The following is a 16,487-nucleotide window of genomic DNA, read 5'->3' on the forward strand; positions in this document are numbered from 1 at the left end:
AATTCCCTTGATTTTCCTTTTCTCATCTCGATTCGTATAAAAGTTTCGCTTTTATTCAACCCGGCCGACAACTTCTGCCAGACATCACCCGATTCGCCGGCAACTTTTTCCGATTTTAAGTGTCTTCTGGCTGCGGCAGATCTCGATTCAAATTTCTCATTTTGTTTAGCAACAATGGCGGAGTCGACGATTTCTGTTAAACAATTTCCTCGGGCCGTGATGTCAGTCGTGGGTCGTTAGTTCTATTATAGCTGGTTCTATTGTACCTCACGGTATTGAACAGTCGTACACGAAACGGTACACGTAATAGGAATATCACGATTTCTTGGTAAGAAGTATGGAAGCCACAGTTAACTATAGCCGTGACGACCTAGATCATCTTCTTGGAATGTAACCTACTGGATCCAGGTAAACGTAATAGTCCATGGGTCTGTGTAACGTCGACCCACTGGATGCCAAGTATAATGCATATCGAAGTATAATACGCGACGTTCAAATTCGGTGGCACGTGATTTTTGGTGTAGTTGGGTGATGTATTTGCGAAGAATGAAACGATTTTACCGAAAATATTGTCTTTGCAATTATGATTTCCTACGAGCGGAAATATGTCTGACAGATTGTTGTGGTTTGAAGAAGTTGATGAAAGATTCTACGATTTGTACCGTTCCTTCAGTATCTTGTTATATTTTACGATGTTTCGGTGTATCTGGTGGCAAAATAAATCATTACAAATATCGTACATTTTTTAGATAATCTACACAGGTAGGTTAAGTATTGTATAATAATCCTAGACGAATTAGGTATTCTCTATACGATGCTATTGACAAAAACATTAGAAAAATATTTCTGTTACACATGTACCAGTGATTACGAAAGATTTTAATATTATATTAAGTTTGCATTGCATGCACTCATATTACGATAAAAACATTTTTGATAAAGTACGAAGAAATTAAATTCTTGAATCGAGATTGTAGTTTCGACACCATTCATTTTTCAATTTAGAATATATTTGAAACTTTTAATACTTCGGGTCGAAATATTTGCGACTTAAACCACTTCTATAATTAGCAAAACGTACTTAAAAAAGAAGGAAATAAAATAAAGCTTGATATTTGAATACAATGTTACAGTAATATTATCAAAATATTTTGTTACGTTACTACGAATAAGAAAATGCTTCAAAATAAGATTAATAACGTTTCCTTTTTCATATAAACGAGAAAATAATAGTCCACGTAAAAAGCATTTATTCCACTGATTTATTTCTAGGCGTTTCTGTTAAAAATATATCTACCAGACGTGTACTTCTTTTGCTCGTGATTGGTCGATTCACTGTTTGCTGTAATTTTACCCAGGATGAGATCGTGTCACCGATAATCCATTCTGTATTTTACAATTGGTAATAAATCAGTGTTGCACGCTGAATTTTACTCGGGATTTTGAAAGCTACTCGCTTTATAGGCGTTCATATAGGAGCAGGAATTTCCGCCCGTCATTTCATACGGAGTAAATGATAATGATGGAGTACACTTGTATCAGATCTCACTTCCAAATCGCAGATAGCTCCAATGATAGAGTAGTACAGCTCATTATGGCATTGGTTAAATAAGGGAATCACTGAGAACATGGGGAATTGAAATTGCTCAATCCTCTTGATTTAGAGGAAATTCTCTGTGAAAGGTAGATGAAATTGGAAGATAATAAGGGTATATACTCGGGAAAATTTCACGAAAATTTTCAGCTTAGATCGATCACTCAATGTAAGATTGTATATTTTATTTTCTATATGCAAATGAATGAATAAAAATTGCGAGATTTAATATATATAATAAACTATATAAAAGTCTAAAATAGGGTTTAAAGCAGGTTTATTTTATAGTCTAGACGAGAAAGATTACTTCTAATTAAATAAATTTTCATTTCATTCTTTAATTTATTTTAGATATTATAATTGTAAAAATAAATACTTTAAACATATATTTGCTTTGCTATCAAACTCTTCCTATTTCCTATTCTCATTTTTTAATACAAGTATTGCGCAGAAAATTACCTTAAATGATTATTTATTTTATTTTCACAGATAAAATAAACGATTGGAGAAGAACAATGCGCAAATAAATTTACAGGCGTTTATAATTTTCTTCATTTTCAACTCCAACCTTTCATTTCGAGTTTTCAGTTATAATGGAATGATGGATTGCTGATTGATCGCTTCGAAAAATTCTCATAATATAAAGAGTTGATATCGGTTATATGAATTACAGAAATTTTCTACAATTTTATTGAAAGTAGTTTAACGAAGTAATATGCTACTTTTTTAAAAGAATTTTTCAATGAACGAATGAGCAGTTCTAATTTGCCTAATGGAGATATTAAATCATAGAGTTTTTGTAAAAATGCACGAACTATTGTTTAGCAATATAATAATATTCAATTTTCTGTATAGAAAATAAATTTTTAATGACGCAATGTGGTGCTCATTTCTTCAGTATTTCTCAATGAACGAACGATTACCTTGATTCGAAGAGAAATTCAATCGTAGAGGTTGTACAAATTGCACGATTGGGATTGTAACTTTAGAAAGACCGCAAATGAAGTAGAAACTTCTTAACAAAATACGATCGCAATCAGGACGATAAACCGCGTCGTGTTTCTAAGCAAGCAAGTCTAACGCTTTCCTGATACACATCTGAATTTGTTTATCGTCATCGTTCACTTAACTGCTGATTTTATCTTGTTTGCATAGCACCTTTTGTGGGAAAGGAGATAGTGTTTGCTCCGATAAATAAAAATGAAAACAGTTACAATTTCATACAACATATCGGAGATTTTGAATAAATGGAAATTTCATAAAAATACAAATTTTTATTTTCCATGGTTAAAATTTAAACCTGCCATAAGAGACCAATACAAGACAGAAACGACAATTTTATAAATATAGGAAAATATAATACAATACTATATTCCATTTTCATTTGTTTACACAATTATGTACTAAATTCATACATTTATTATATAATTCACGTAATGACGCATTGTTAAATTTCTTTCCAACTCATTATCTCGTTCCTTAAAAGCATACTTCTGTTTACAAATAAAAGTTAATAAGTTAATGAGAAAATAATGATTTGCGAATTTTTCGACTCCATAAGATAGTGTAACTTACACTGCTGCAGTGTATTTAAACCTTCCACACCACTAATTTTCTTACCTAACACTGTAATATTCCAATATTTTACGTATTTCAGAATCTTTTGTACACTTGACTTCCAATATTTCAAAATCGGTATTTTATTACCAACACAATTGCACGCTCGCCAACACATACATTTCCAACAGCCATAAGCCTGAAGCTTTCAAAATTCCAGTTACAAAAAGCGTTTGCCAAATAAACCTCTGAACTCGTAATCCTCTCACATAACATCCCAATCCAAGCCCAACAAATCCGCGCTAACAAAACCGCAAACCAAGATCATCACCAATTCGTAACTCCCAACCCCTCTGAAACCCCATTGCAAATCCGAAGATCCTTCACCCTTCATCCGTCGCCTTCCTTCAAAACCCAAAGTACCAAAAACCTCGATCTCCACGATCTCGGTAACAAGAGGAATCCGGGCGTCGAAAGTTAACGGAACGCGATGATAATCAGGGCGAGCGTCGAAGCGCGACGCGTCGGCAGCACGTGCACGCCGCCTGGTCGCCGATAAAAATCCTGCGAGTCGACGTGGTCGTGGTCGTGGTCGTTGGAGGGTTAAAATCAAAAGGCATGCGCTGGCAATCGGAGCACAAAGTGTGCCATTGAGATTTGTAACGCCTGACGGCGCAGCCAGACACGTCGAGGGCGCTGCTGCGGTAGCCTCTTTTTTTTTCCCCCAGTTTTCCGCTTCTTTTTTTTCACTCTGTCTCTCTTTCTCTCTCTTTCTCTTCACCTCTCGCTTCTTGCAGCCCACGAGTCACCGCCTACATCCCTCGAATCCAGCAACGTGTACACCAGCCAGCCAGCCAGCCAGCCGGCGACTCCATAAATATGCATTCCATTTAATGAGACCGGCATAGCACGTGGAACACGGTTTCGTAGGCGGATGCAGTTACGTTCCGCGGACACGCGGGTCTGCACACGAGAACGCGACATAAAGCCATTGAATTCGCGCATCGTGGCATGTGCGCATTGTTGCGCCACCAGCGAGTGCAACTCGAGTGTCTTGAGTGTCATCGAGATTCTTCTGTCTCCCAGCCGGAGCCCACGTGGCGCGGCAAGCGTGCGAGAGGCAGAGAGAGAGAGAGAGAGAGAGAGAGAGAGAGAGAGAGAGAGAGAGAGAGAGAGAGAGAGCGAGAACTAACGATGATCGTTCAGCTCTAGTGCTCTATTACAAGGAAAAGACCTATTGTGGCATTTCCCTGTTAGGATTTCCAAGTTCCGCCGCGTCGCGACACTAGCGCCGCCGTGGCCCTCATCTCCTGTACCTCCGCGCCATGCCCGCGCACAGAGATGAGGGTATCGGCGGGAAAGTTCGTGAATCGCTGCGAGATCTTTGTATTTGGTGAAGAGAATTTTTTAAACACTACTTTGAAATTCGTGATATACTTAACAACAACAGTCATCTCGGCTTATTAAGAGAATTTGAACGGAATACATTCATACTGAATCGACCATTTCTTGCGTCAACTAGTTTCAAATCGGATTTATCAAAATAAGCTATTGTATTGCCCATAATACAGGAACAATCTCGCGATAACAGAGGCAAATGCTAAAATTCGGACATATGAACAGGACGAATTTGAATGCAAATTTTAAGATCGAATAATCGCGATAAACCTGCAATCGGTTAATAAAATAACGAGTCGGAATCGCGCGAAACGCAGTTTTGCAGCTTCGATTCGCAGGAGTGTTTATTTCCTGACGTACATACGCGTTTATTTGACCAAGAATCGTATATTCTGTACATGAAACTAACGATAAAATAACAAACTCCGTAACAAGGCGTAACGTTTGATTACAATTTTGTTGACACCGGTTTCCTACGGGTCCGCATTCCCTATCGGCATGCACACAATAGAGACCTATAATCTGACATAATTAAAGCGTGAAGAACACAAAGAGTCGGCTCGAACTATGTCCAATTAAAATGATTCCACACTCGATATAATTAGTACACCGTTCAATGGGAACGCCACTTAATACCGGTGCCTTTACGCGATACTGGAACACGTGAAAAGCATTGTACCATTCCGTCAAGCTGAAATCCCTCGAGTACCATTCACGAGGCTCTGATTGCCGAAGGAACGGGCAAAATAATAAGAATTGGTTTTAATTATGAATTTCCACTTTATGCTACAATCGATGCGTTCGGAAGAAACGTACCGTTAAATTTGACACAATTTGCTGGAACGTACACTACCGATCAAAAGATTCGAATTATTTTCAATATTCGCTTCTCGTGGACGAAAAATGGATGGAAAATAATTTCGAATGGATTTTGAATGTACGAGTAATGACTTTTCTGCAGTTCTGTGTAAATACTAACTTCGAATAGATGGAAAATGAAATATAGTTTGATAAATTTTGCATTAAAAAATTCGACATGCACGGAGTTATCATTTTGATTCATTCCTTTAATTATAGCTTGCCTGTAAATAGCAATTTTAAAGAGGGTTTAAATACGCATTGATAAATCTTCTACGTAAAAATTCGATTTTCATTGTCTAATAATTTTTAGCCACTTCATTTCTGCTATTTGTACATTTGTACATTTTCCGTAAGAAGAAATTCGATTCATTTCGACTGATAAATTTTAACCATTTCTTTCCCTGCAGCTATATTGAAATACCCGTCACAATATGTATTTCAAAAATGAAGAAATTTTAAAAATTCGATATTTAGTTGAGAAAAATTTAGACACAGACAAATGAATGCTGCATTATATATATTTGAAATAAAGGTTAATCAATTATTTTTAATATAATGTATCGAGTGGTTAAATAAAATTGGTTACACTGAAGATTAATTCTTTCTGGTGATTGATCATTTCTGATCTAGAATATTTTGATAGACTTCACCTTCATTGAACGTTAAGTTCGTTTATAAAGAAGGGGACGAAGAAGGAAGGCACATCGACTGCAAGAATTTTAATAAAAACTTGAGAACATTTCACAAGTTTGCCATGAAGAAATCCCAATTTACGGGAAAGCCATATTTTCTTCCTTAAGGAATGTATTTTTGGTCTTCTCTGTCTGATTACTTTTTCATTCGAAGCTACCAAAGAACGTTAAGAGATCGATGCTTCGAAAGAACAAATTAAGCATCTCGAATACGGAATGCCTGACTAATGCAACGCGTTAAAGTTCACAGAGATATCTAGAAATTATCTGAATGTTAAAAATGGTCAGCTAATAATTCAAGTACTTTATCAGGAGAGAGAAAAAGAGAAAGAGCAAACGATCTACATCTCAAGTTCATAAATCCGGTTTCTCTTTCTCTAAAAATAAAAGGCTACGTTGAAAATGTGTTGGACTTCTGGAAATTGAGCAAGTTAGCATTAAAACGTTGAAAAGGGCGAAATTAATTCGTAAAAAGGGATCGATACTTTATTCTCATTGAGGACGGATTAATTAATTCACGAATATACACGAGGTTATTAATTATGGCGGGCGAGAACTGGTTAACATTTAAGTCGTTGTAGCGTTTAGCTACTCATTCGAGGATCACGACGAAAAGGAGGCGACTCGAAGGTTACGTGACTCAAGTTTTTAGCACGACGTTCCAGGATCATTTGTCACTCGAATATCTATATAAAAATAACGGAGTAGTCGTTGTGATCTATAAATCAACCGATTCAGCTACATCTTTGAGAAGCAGTTTCAAAGTCTCGTGACTCGCGTTTTTACTCTGCCTACGCTGAGGCATTAAATCTTCTTGCAATCATGCGCATGCATTGCAGCTCCATGAGAATATCTTTTATCACCCTCGAATGTTTATGGTGTGATCGATTAGGTAAAAGTGTATAATCGGCAATTTCGATGCTATTGTTTATAAGAAAGTTCATGTTTGTCGTTTATTAATAAAGTAATAACGTTTCAGTTTTGTATTTAAAATGTAAGTACACTAATTGCATTTGTAGATATTACGAGTTAATAATATGATGCTATATTTATAATAAATTAATAACGTTGGTAACGTACTGTACACCAGTTCTATAATGTTTTGGGTTTGCTGTGCTATTGTTATTATTTCTTTCTTATTTGACATTAATTTTGGCATTAGATAAAAATATAGAATATTTTCCTGAAAAATATAAATGTAAACGTAAATATACAGGAAAACTAAGGGAAGACTATACTTTAAACCAGATGATTTCTTAGAAACACAAAATTATTTCAAACAAAAGACACTGTAGAATCAATGTTTGATTAATTTAGTAATTCTAGAACTAACAATTTCACAAATTTGGAGTATCAGAATCACCCAATACTTACACAAAACTATACAGAACCAGCTGAAGACTATACCAACCAAATATACAACATTCCAAAGAAACAAGCTACATAAGTTCAAATTTATTTTCCAGAGAACATCCTCCATATCTACACATCAACCTTCAAAGATTAATTACCAATCCACAGATTTGGAGTATTAAGATTAGTTAACACTGTAAAAAACTATACAGAACCACGTGAAAACCATTCCAACGAAATGTACAACGTTCCAGGAAGAAAGATAAAATTACGCAAGATCAAACCTAAAGTCCAGAAAACGTACTCGCGCATAGCAACTACCGAAGACACCAACAATCTCCAATCTACGGCACAGTTCGAACCACGTAACACTCGAAAACCACCTAACATCCTTCCCTGTCAACCGGATCCCGTCATGCAGGATGAAACCCAAGGTTAAAAGATCGCATTATGCAAAACCAGGCTGGATGAGCCGCGATTATAGGAGATAGCAAAGTTTGCCTCGTTGATAGAGATCGAAACGAAGTTGGCCGACGCGCACCTTGGAACCCGATAAAACGCATAATCAGTTTTCCTCATGTAGGTACGCCGACACGTTAAAGGACGTCTTCGTATCAGGCTAACTTTCTTCCGCAAACTTTCGCCATTTTTCCAGCCGCGTTCACCATCTCGCTCACGCCAATGTCGCGATGCGCCACAGTGTCGATATTATTGGCATCGTGCACAATAATTACAGGATGAGTTGTGGGTTTACTTGGTCCCGCGTGGTGATCGATCGATCCTCCGGTACTCGGGCGGCGCAGGAATTATTTCGAAGGAAAATCGAGCCTCGGCCAATTTCAACTTTTAACAAACTACCACGCCGGTCACGTCTCTCTGAGAACAGCCCGGCGAACGGAACTTCCTCGCCGCGAATTGCGACCCCAGCCCGCGATTAAATGAAATTTCGAGTCCACAGTTTTCTTTTCTTCCTCCTCCTGTTTGCTTCCTAAATGTGTTTCCGTACACTTGCACGTTTACGACCGAATTCCACGGAGTGTTTGACGAAGCGGTCGGGGGTACAGAATCGCGTATTTGTCGAGAATTCTATTTTTCAACCGCTATTTGTACGGTTTAATTTTATCTCGATTAGCGTATATACGACTACGATTCGCTTTCTTCAGAGAATCGGGATTATCTTATTTTCGTTGAAGTTGAAGCAGACGGATTGAGAGAATTGGGGATGAAAAATTGCATTTGGGGTTTAATAGTGGAATTATTCGATGAAATCATTTTTGCATTCGCGTTCGAGATGAGAATGAGAATTTTATAGTTATTGCATTTTCGTTTGTGATTCTTTTATTTTTCGGCATCGAGATTATTTTATTTTTGACGAGATTGAACTTCGGAGTGGAAGATTTATTTCAGTGTTATTTTAGCCTTCTAAATACCTTTTAAAATTTTTATTTTCGCACTTGTATATATACCGATGTAACGTTATAGCGATTGCTGCAGTTTTATAATTTTCTCCTTTCCGAAATTGTTTTATTTGTATTACGTTGAGTATGCTGATAGAGATTAGAATGGAGAATTGCATGTCATAAAGAGCAAAGAAAATTTTGCAATAAGTTCCAATTAATTGCTTACCAAGTTTTACTTTGAAAACAATGTCTGATTATTACGTGTTAGATCAAGGAGGAACGTATGGAAAATATTATATACTCATCGTCAACATTATTTACAAGCTCCATGAGAATTTGCGTGTTCCTTATTACAGTTTTGACAAATGTCACGATTTATTTTTATTCATTTAATTACACTCCCGGCGCTTTTTAATTGCTTAATTACGTTATGTTTAATTTCATTAATTAGCGTCGCAGATATCCGTTTTGCGAAGTTACGATATGAAAGCGCGCATGATTGCATTTATATTAAACTGTTATGAATAGAGCCATGTTGAATATTTATTTTCTATAAAATTGAACACTACGAGTGGATTAAAAAAGTAGAAGTTCTAATTAACGAGCCGAATGTAGCATATGATATTCGCATATACTTATGAGCATTCAAACTGCACCTATCATTTTCCGCTAATTACGCCAGCAATTCTTTCTCCTCTCCCTTCCACAACCATAATTTTTCTCGCGGTTTCGCAGAGAGCTGTAATAATTAAAGAATTAAATTTTCCGCTATCAAAGGCTCACGCGCGTTCATGTTTTCCCCAACATTTTGTTAACATTGTTCAAAGCATAATTCAGGTAATTCACGTTGGAGGGAATTTTTGCAGTTTTACGAGTATTTCATTTTATATATCGCTTTAGTCATATTAGACAACGAATACCACTTGCCATCTCGACCGGAATAATCGGAACTATGATCTCTATTAAAATTTGCATAGCGAGGGTGACAACGGATAAAGCGTTAAAAAGGCGAGAAAGAGAATGAAGAAGAAAAAAGACTCTCGCCCCGTACAGCCGGAGACTCGCCAATGTATGACCCGTGATTTAATGGTGTAACGACGAACTGTTTAAAAAGGATTTAATTACATCTGTTACTTCGTTGATTACTACGATCCTTTGTTTCCATTAAAACTCCACCTGACGTTTCACGGTTAAACAAAATGATTCTCACTTTCAAAGTTTTTAATTAAAACACCGGCAGCACCTTGCAGACATTAATTAATACGTTTTTCTATTTTTCAATTATTCCGCAGGACCGTCTTTTGTCACCTACAGAATAGCTCCTCCGGTTACTTTGAAATTTATAACAAAGCTTCTTGGGCTAGAACTCGGTACCCAAAATGGCCGACAGAGAGTCACACCGCGTGGCGCTAGTGTCGCGTTCATTTTACCGTAGTTAATTGGAAATTTTCTCCCGCGTCTGACTGTCCAAGTGGGTAATCGACAGACTAGAAATTGGAATTGTGAAAACGGAAATGCAAAACGTAAAATTTCAGTTTCGAGTATTCATTAATTTCCGAGATATTCATTTTTTGCACTCGGGGAATTCTTTTATCGGGTCGATTACTGATTTTAAGCAGATTTTTGTAGCGAAGAACATATTAAAATTAAACATTTTTTTTGAGAAGAGATAAATTAGAAACATCTCTGAGTTTCTTCATAACGTACTCTTACCCAACTTCTTCACCTTCATTGGTGAAAATTGAATAATAAATTACTGATTAATAATTGTCACTGTAGAGGTGCCAATGGAAGGCAAAGGGTTAATGAAAACTTTTTTGTAATATTTTTATATCGGATCAACTTAAAAATTCGCACGTATTTGGATCACACGCGTAATTCGTTTTGGCAATTTTATACAAATATAATACAAACGTAAATTATATTTACGATTAGAATAGTGAAACGTATTTTATTTGCATTGTTTTAAAATTCCTGAAAAGTACAAACGGACTTGTGGATAGGTCTGATACATTGAACTTTACTTATTCGTGTGTGTTCGTGAGACTTTGCAATGGTGTAATTGCCGCTTGATGGCGGTTGTATTCTTATCTACTTTCATTCTATCTTCAACCAATTTCGGAAGCAAAGCCTTTGTTGATTTCAAATTTCTCGGTGTTGTAGGGTCGACCGGCTTGACTGAAATGATTAACGAGACGCGAATTGCTTTTGCCTAGGTGAAATTAATCACTTTCAACCGACTTGAGAGGGAAAGAAAAACATGATTTTAATACTTGTATATTCATTGATGATACTAAGATTAGTGTTTTATTATACAAAGTTCGTTGTTTGTCGCGTTATATGCGCGACTAGTGGCCGTGTTCTCGATGTGAGTTTCATTTTTGTTGTTTAATATTTCTGGTAGGTCGTCAGTGGTGAAAAGTCTTTGCGAATATGTATTGGTCAAAATAATTATGGAGGGTGAATAAAAGGTAGATTTATGATTTATGACTTTCCACATTCCAGGAAGCGTCTTCTTAACATTAGAATTGCTAACGTGCGGTGTGTACTTGAATAGAAAATTTAATAATAATTATATCGTTATAACAATAGTACGTTTCTATCTTAATAAAAGCTAAAGAGTATCTAAACTTTCGAGAGATGATTCTCGGCAGCTCAACAAAATCCTACAGATTTAAAGACGATGTTAAATTTAAAATAATACGACGATACCTAGAATAGTGGAACAAAACAATTTTACATGAAAATTTATACACGAATACTGTCTAGATTATTGCTAAAAATATCATCGATTCCATGGGAGGAAAGCTTCAAATTATTACTTCCCTATAACTTCAAATATCCTACTGCTAATCTTTCGTTTAGCGTATCACAGAACTATCCTTTCTTTGCTGAAAATTATGCAAATATAAGATTTAATTAATTAAAATGTGAATTTCTTGCCTTTTTCTGTACTATACCTCAAACATCATGCTTCCCTCTTGGCGAAAGTAATTTTTGCAGTGTCATGAATAATATTATCATAAGCAAAAGCCACCGGTCCCTGTTAACTTGCTAAATTTTTCAATCCTTCATCTCTTTAATCAAGATGTGAAGTGTCTGAATAGGTGAAGAGTTTCGAGTACCTAAAGTAATAATATTCAGACTCTGAATAGTCTGTAAGTTCACTCACATGACAACACATAGCAAACGCTGTTGAAGATCCTGGTCCAAAGGCGAAACTTGACGAAACGCTAGAAAGGCGACATAGAATAGCACTCAGTGAGGAAAGTTGGGGAAAAATCACGAATCGTCAAATCGAACGGAAATCTCGTTAAAACGGCCACGAGAGATTAAATGGGCTAACGACTGATTTAATTAAAGTAGCACGGACGATTATCCGTGACGCAATGCGATTTCAATACGCCGTTTAACAGCCTTGCTGACTTATTAACCGGCGGGCAAATTATAAAACTCGATAACGTTGCGGGAAACCTCTCGCATCGTAGCATCCGGAGCGTTATAAGTTAATGAATTGCTCGATAATCGGTCATCGATGACGCGCCTCGAGTTTAACACGTCGATGATCGGGTATAGCGTTGCCGCGAATCGAACAGCCAATTTTCGATCACTCGTCCGAGTTTTGCGAAATGGAACGTCCGTTTCACGGTTTCGCGAGGGGCACAAGCGTAAATTACCCTCGTGATAACAGATGAAAAAGAGAAAAAAGAAAAAAAGAGGTCCAAAATGGATAATGGCCGCAGCTTTTGCCGCGTTATTGCTTCATTTGGTGGACATTATCCGTACGCGTTAATAGCGTTTTGCCTGAGAAGATACCACGCGCAGGAAAACATTAAAGATTTCAGATTAACATCATCGTTGCAATTTCTGCCACCATAGCTGCAGGAGGCACGGTTGCACGTTTTACGCCGAATAACGCGAAACGATTTTCCATGGTGGTTAAAGGGTTTCGCGGATTTAATGGAATTTTTAATTAACAGGTATCGCTAATGGCGAGGTGAATTATTGGAGGTGTAATAATGGAGGATAGAGAAGAACGAGGTGCTGGTAATGTATTCTATACGATATCGAATTTCTTAGATTCGTTTCTAAGTTTCTGTTGCTAGAGTAGGTCGCGAGTTTAGATCAATTAATCTTAAATTGGCATACTAAATTGGGTTGGCATACTAAATCTATTATATTACTATAGCGCTATTATTATTAAAAAAATTCGTTAAATATTTGAAATTATTATAATATTATATTTTATTATGGATCGGTATATCCATTGTGAAATGATCGATTTCATAAAATATTATTCACGGAGATACCTGTTTTATTTTTTAATTATTATTGAAACATAGTATGTGCAATATATTTTTGAATTATATTGTAAATATTCTATTTTTATCGAAATGACAGTAGAAACTTTGTATTTAATCTTAATTCTACTCGTTCCTATTGGATTTGAACACTCCATCAGGCTTCAATCCTTCTTACGATATACTTAATTCAATGGCAAACAGCTTATGGCACTGTTCAAATAAAATTGACACGTTTATCCGTCCCTGCTATAGCCTGAAGTTAGTCTTATATTTTTAAATGAGATTAGGAAGACTGACCTATGAAACATTTGGCATAGCCAAATGCTTTGCCATAGCTAATTTCAATTTGACAAATTGTTTAAGATCTGAATATAAGAAATAAGTGTGCAAATAAATATTTTATTGTATTAGTTAATTATAAAAGTAACGAGATAAACTTTAAGTATTTTATATTCCAAAGAAATTAATATAATTTAATAATTCGTAGAATTATTATTTTGATAAATATGATAAATCTGGAAAATTGCGTGAATGGTAACTTTCTGAACAATTTCATTCGAAAACCTGCAAACTTCTCCGAATGACTTTCTTCTTTGATTTCTAAAACGAATTCTTACTCTTTGCATTCTATATCAGATTTAACCTGAACTCTCTATAACTTTTCCATCGATTCATCGCTGAAAGCCAGGGAAATCGATTCTTTCAGTTCTATCGCGAGTCTGTCTTGTAATTCATCACATTCCAATAGCAGCTTCAATGGGTTCAAATTTTTCTTTTAGAAACTCAAGCAGTTTCCGTTTCCTGCTGGTCGATAATAAAATGAACTTCCACTATTTTCCTTCCTTTTGCAATATTCGATTCTATTGTATCTATGAATTTCTCCTTTAACACAGTTCGTAATGAGGTTAATCACCCAACCTCAGACTTTTCAGGACATTATTCCAAACAGAAAATTAAATAATTTAATTAATCAAGATTATACGTTAATAATTTACGTTAAATCAATTTTAACTAAATACCACGAATATATTTATGTACAATCCAAACGTAGCATAAAAATTCAATTTCCATAAAAATCCTTATTAAGGATATCAACAAGATTGGAAAAATTGAGAACGTAATTGCACCATCTAATATTTCCCAGAAACAGAGACAGTAATTTGGGGAAAATTTGTTAAGAAATTGAAAAAAAGATGTAAGAATAAGATTTATTATAAACAGAACTTCAGTAATGGAAATATATGTCTGTGCTCGTTACCTACTATCTGATCCCGGCATGTATCATACAGAACAACCGCAACACAACGTGTCTACCTGACCACCTACCCAGGTTATCGATTCTAAACCTCGGATATTCAAATCCGGAAAAGGAGAAAAAGAAAAGCAGTCCTTTCAACCCTCCTGACAGCGGTGTACCCAACTTTAATTTACAGCTACGCAATTTCCTTCTACACCGTACAACACGTACCTGCTTCTCCAACTTCTTATCGTCCCTCTAGCTTCCAGTTAGACCCTTTTTAAAATTAAAATGAAACCCCGTTTACGCAGCTCGTGGCTCATTTCGTGGCGTTCGATCGTGCGAGCATAATGATACAATGCTGCGACTCTGGCAATGCGTTATTGAACTATAAACATTTAATGAACGAAGATTCTCGTACGTGTGTCTTTGTAACGAGTAACCTTTGCGAGCAAATCCGCCATGATTCACGAGATTGACCGACGGTCGAGAAGATCCGACGGGAGCTCCGACTACTAGCGCTTCGTGGGCCCATAAATCTCAATGCATTATCGATCGATCTGCGCAATGTGGCCCGTGTATGTGTAACAGACAGAGAAAACGCACGTATGCCTCCATGGCGTTGATTTAGGTAGGATAATATCAAATTACGATTGCAGCCAGTTGTCGGAAGGTCCGCACGCTTGTCGCTGTTTGTTGGCAAGAATTAGACTCAGAGTGGGTTGCGCGAGTACCATAGGAAATTCGGACTACGTCACTCAGCTGTGATTGACAACCGATTAGTAAATTACCCTAATTGCACGGACACGTAAACATGGAAACATACGAATACCTTCGAAAGAGTACTTTCAGTGTCGAAAAGAAAGGTCACATTGGGAATTTTTTTGCGAGGAACTATCAAACATTTTGATACTGGAATTTCGAGATACCTTTTAATCATCCTTGGCCTATATAGGTGAATTTTTTCAGTTGAAAAAATTAGAAATTGTGGAATTTATAACTACGACCTGGTTTTTAACACGCACCTCTATGGCTGGCATGTTCATTTGTAACGGACAATGGAATTTTTTTCAGAGAAACCATACAACCTTTTGATACTGGACTTTCAGAATATTTTTTATTCGTCCTGAAACTATATAAATGAATTTTTTCAATTAGCAGAAATGAAAATAGTAGAAATTATACCGTTATAATTGCGGACTGGTTTTTAACATGTACTTCGGTGATTGGCATAATTCTGACTATTATGCTTACTTGAAAAGGACAAATGACGTAGTATTCTGTTTAATAAAGTCAATAATTGTCCCGAATTAAAATAAATCAAATAACTCGAGAGTAATATATTTCTTGACTTTAATTCGAATTTATTTCAGAATGCATGTGTAAGTTGACAACGTGTAACGAAGAAAGCAAATTACATCCACGTAGGTATCTTGTCTGTATATCGTTTATACTGACTTCTTCTAACAATGAATTTCCTATAGAACTTTCTGTTAGACCTACGATGTTTAATTATTAATTTTTCCTTTCCAGTATTTTTCTGGTTGTTCTATTTGTCACGTCTGTGTATCGAACGTTTAAACACGGTGGAAAATTATGGACGCGAAACATCATGTTGTTGTACATGTACTGAACATCTAGGATTGTATGCACAACTCGTGTTTGACATGTTTAGACCATAATCTGCCATCACCACCAGTGTGACTCGATAGCGTAAGGTAACAGGGTTCAAAATTGACCTCTTTGTTGTCACTAAACCGAGTTTCGTTGTTCGGTACGTGGACCTTACTCTTTGAAACTTTGTTAGGTGGGTGATGGAATAAAAATGAAAGACGGCGATGTGATTGTTTGTAAGTTTCCGCCCTCGTTGGCTCAACGAGTCCGCGGATGCTTATGAATAGTTAACATTTTGTGGCGAAAAACTACTCTTAAATATATTTTATCTGAACTTTATATCACGATAAACACGAAACGGAAATATTGAAATATGATATATCGAAATGTAAAAGGTAATCACAATTTATGTTACCTTCTCCTCTTGGTCATTTGTTCAGAAATAGGTAATGTCTTACAGTAAAGGGCTTCTTAAAT

The sequence above is a fragment of the Eufriesea mexicana genome, unplaced genomic scaffold (assembly GCF_001483705.2).
Source record: "Eufriesea mexicana isolate 0111107269 unplaced genomic scaffold, ASM148370v2 scaffold1553, whole genome shotgun sequence".
Lineage (NCBI taxonomy): Eukaryota > Metazoa > Arthropoda > Insecta > Hymenoptera > Apidae > Eufriesea > Eufriesea mexicana.